General features: G+C 58.1%; 1 protein-coding gene across 20 annotated transcripts in view; it reads left to right on the top strand.

Annotated features, from left to right (window-relative positions):
* The window catches only part of LOC113217484 (basement membrane-specific heparan sulfate proteoglycan core protein), a 142,283-nt gene that overhangs the window by 82,220 nt on the left and 56,002 nt on the right, over nt 1–4,061 (top strand). The gene's annotated exons all lie outside the window — the stretch shown is intronic.

Genomic DNA, 4,061 nt, shown 5'->3' with positions numbered 1-4,061 from the left:
GCGGGGCGGCCGTCTATCCATCTCTCCCGCAGGGAGGAGCGTGCTGCCGATGGCCGACTCGCGATACCCGACCCGCGCCCGCCCCAAATGGAATAGCCGTGTTTTCATGCAACAAATCCACTCGGGGAGTCGATCGGCCGCTCGCCGCCGCCGCCGCCCGGCTTGTCGACGCGACCCCGCCGCGCCACGCGCCGCCACGCCGCGACCCGGCGCCTGTCGATCTGACCGCGCCGAAAGTGAGTGCAGTTATTATTGCAGCGGGGTGACATTTCAAGTCGTATACATTATTACAAAGTCTCATGCCTCATCCTCACCCTCCCCCCACTCTCACCCCTGCAGCCCGCACAACTACGCCTCTCTAGCGACCCACTTTTCCTAGCAATTTCACTTAATGTCGACCTAGTAGTAGACGCGGTTCATATTCGAGATTGACAAAGGACGTAAATACATTGCACAAGTTTGCCAAACGAGGAAGCAAATTTACGACGGGTCATTCTTGCTCGGTGAATGAGGGTACCATAAAAAGTCGATACATGGTGTCACAATAATTTTGTAGATTTACAATTATTCGAAATCATTTAATAATTTCTCATGGAAAAGTCTCCCGTAAAAATTACATAAATTTTCACTGTGCCGCCGTCGCGGGGGCCGTTGTTGGTCGGTCCCGCCAGAGAGGGGTTCCCGCCCCGCTCGTCCACCGGGTCCCCGGGGACGCCCGAGGGGTAGGCACGCCCGGCGCGCACCCCTGTCCGACGGGCGTGCCTACCGTCACGGCGTTCGCGCCGCACACTCTGTGCCGGTGCCAGGCTGGGCACGCCTGTCAGCTTCGAGTGACTGTTACGGCGACCTGCCGCCTCTTCTTCTCTGCGCGGATAATCTCTGACCTGGCGGCTGTTTCAACGGCAGCAGCTCGCGGTGGTGTTGTTCGCAGAGGGAGGTGCGTGCGCTTGCTCGTCTGCCGTTTGCCCTCCTCCTCCTCCTCTACTTCTCGAGGCTCCCCAACCAGCCTCTTTGTTCATCTGAACGTGGCCGATGAGCGTGCCCCCTCCTGCCGCGCTAGTGCCCTGTTCGTCACAAATCCACGCTAATTCCCTTTGTTTTCTCTGTTTGTCTGCAGGTAAATACACGCCGAAGCGATCGTTTGCCAGGCTGGTTGGTGAGTGCGGTGGGAGCAGCGTGTCGTGTCGTCATTCTCATGACACCCCGCAGCACACCGATTGTTTGCGTTTTTGCAGAACGATATTGCCATTCCTCACTACGCTTATTGCTTTTTTCTACCCGCACGAAGTAACTTCGCGTTCGCGAAAATTTAATTTTTGCTAGTTTTCTTCGTAACGCAATGTGGGCGTTGAACTGGGAAAGTGGGAAGCCGAGATCTCGGCCGCTGCTATGCCCGCCGACCTTGTCAACCAGACGACTTCAGCTCGCCCTGGGGCCTCCAGGTGGGCGGACGGACCGGGACGGCCTGCCGAAGTCATAAGTAGGGGAATAGAGATTGATGGTCTTCCAGCCGTCTCTTGTTCCTCTGGGCCTCTCTCCTCCCGCAGCGCGGCAGATCGGCGGAAGACCCTTCTCTCATTAACTCATCTTTCTGACGGAGTGGCGTCTCGAGGGGCTGCGCGGTGAGGCGGCAGGTAGGGGGAGCGGAGTCACTCGGGGGTGGGGGTGGGTGATGGGAGGGAGGGATGGAGGGAGGGAGGCAGGCAGGCAGGCGTGAGTGTCGCACGTTGCATTCGCTTGTTAAACATGACACTTCGGGACTTCGGGGCATAGCTGCATATCGCACTCAAGTGGCAGAAGAAATGCAACAATAATCAGTGCATCGACCCGGGCTATCCGCTGTTCTCTGTCCCTCTCCCCCTCTCGCTCCCCCTGGGTCTTTCTCTGTTCGTCACTGCGACGCCGCCAGTAGTACTCTACCGTGCCGAGCCCCGCTGTTGTGATGCAACAACAAGCAGCCACTCGTCTCATTGACCCTCGCGGTGTACAGTCGAACCACCATGTGGTGCATCCATGAGTTGTTGCTCTTACTTCTTATTTAAAAATTCAAATTAAATAGCAAACTTAAAGGCATTGTTCGAATGCCTTTTTATTAGAGCTATTAAAAAGATGTGGGTAGCACTTAAGTTTGCATCAGCTCGATCGTTTAAGTTTATCGATCCATTATACTCGCATTCACTTCACTTAATTTTTTGGTCTATAATTTAAGAAAAGAGCCGTTAAGCTAAAATACTTACGGCAATATTTTTGTCTTTGTAGTACAATCGCTCTGACTTATGACCCCCTGCTTTAGTCTCGGTGGGGATTTCGCACACTCGCGCCCCATAGGTTCTCGCCGGAGCCGCCTCTCGCGTTCGCGGCCCTCCTGCTCGCTGCCCACCACTGGCTGTCGGCCCGCCCGCGCGGCGCCCCGGCGTACCGAAACACTCCCGAGCGAGTTATTTACACGACACTCTTTACTTTTGTATTTTATTTATATTGGGGATTATTGGCAGGCAGACAATAAACATCATCTCGGGCCTTATTGGCCACGGCCGTGGCAAAGAAGTAAGAAGGAAGGGGGCATGGAGTGGGGGGGGGTAGAGACCAGAAGACACGCCTCCACAGTGTCAGTGTGGGCCAAGCCGGCGCCACGCCACGCCAGGACTCTATCCGGCGCGAGGATCAGTGACCCGCGACACGTGACGGTTTACTGTCGTTACTGTCGTGCCGCTCCCGGTGTTGTTTGCACACGGGCCATGTGTCTAGTCATGTCTCGGAATATCTGCATGAATAACTGAAGGGACAGAGGGTGGGGCACAGGTGGCGCCGGACTGTGCGGCGGGGTGTTCTCAGTTTACGCGGCTTGTTAGTGTTTCGCACCCAGGAGGGAGAGCGCGCGCCGTCGTGCCGCGCGCTGTTTTGGACCACCGCGGCGGCGAAAGAGCGTAGCCTTGAACCTTATTACATTGTGTATGTGTTCTGTCAGTGCGGAAGATAAATAAAAAGAGAGAAGCGACGTGCGCGAAAATTGTTTTGCAAAGTCAGTTGCCTTAGCTAGGCGCCGCCGGCGCCGCGCGCCCGCCCTGGTGGCTGAATCACTGCCGCTCATCGGCGATAAGATAAGAGCCACACTCTCGCTCTCACTCGCTCTCTCACTCTCACTCTCTCGCTCCCGCGAGCCCGAACCAGCGCGGTGGGCGTAAGCGCGCACCTCAACGCGGGCGCGTGTGCGACGGGCGATGGGCCGGGTGGGGGCCGCGGGTGGGGGCCGCGAGCGAGCCGAGGGGGGCCGTCGCGGTGGGCGTGCCGTTGACCCGGCCGGGCCACGGGCTGAGGAGGGCCGGGCAAGGCAAGGCAGGGCACCCCCGGGGTAGCAGCAGCTCACGGCGGCGGGATGCGATCCCAAGGTCAAGCGACTGCCCCGATCCCACACCCCTCCTTCCCCCCTCTCCCACTCTCCCTCTCCATCATCCACATCCTGTTCTCTATTCTCTATTCACCCGCCCGCGGGCCGCGGTCGGCACTGGCACGGCGTGCCGCGGCGCCCGAACGCTGCCTGTGCACAATTTAAAAGAGGCGCTTTCGCAGCTCCACCCCCCCTTTTCTGCCTCTTTTCCTGCTCCTCCTTCGCCTCGACGCCCGCTGCTGCTGCTGCTGCTGCTGCTGCTGCTGCTGCTGCTGCTGATCTTCATGCGAGCTGACGTGCTGAGCTAGCCGCCGAAAGAAGGATGGGGAAGGCTTACTAGGTTTGGCGGCAGCAGCAGCCCTCGCTGACGGGCGGATGGAGACAATGCGATGACAGGCTGACGCACCTATAGGGCGGTTGCACTACCTGAGCAATACGTTAATATGAGTATTAAATGCTAATCTTAACTCACTTCAGCTCGCCGCGCGGTCGTACGACCACAGAAGGTCAATCACCTTCTTTGGGTCGAGCACGTGCTATACACCACGTTTTGATCGATTTACCGAGTAGGTGGGTGGGGGGTGAGGGCAGGTTTTTGACTCGGGCAAGCGTCGGAAGTGGCTGGGCGCGCTTCGAGGTGCGGCACGGACCACTGGCCTGGACAGAGCCCCCC

This window comes from Frankliniella occidentalis, unplaced genomic scaffold (genome assembly GCF_000697945.3).
Source record: "Frankliniella occidentalis isolate FOCC.00 unplaced genomic scaffold, Focc_3.1 Scaffold71, whole genome shotgun sequence".
Lineage (NCBI taxonomy): Eukaryota > Metazoa > Arthropoda > Insecta > Thysanoptera > Thripidae > Frankliniella > Frankliniella occidentalis.
This window is presented reverse-complemented; position numbering and strand designations above follow the sequence as displayed.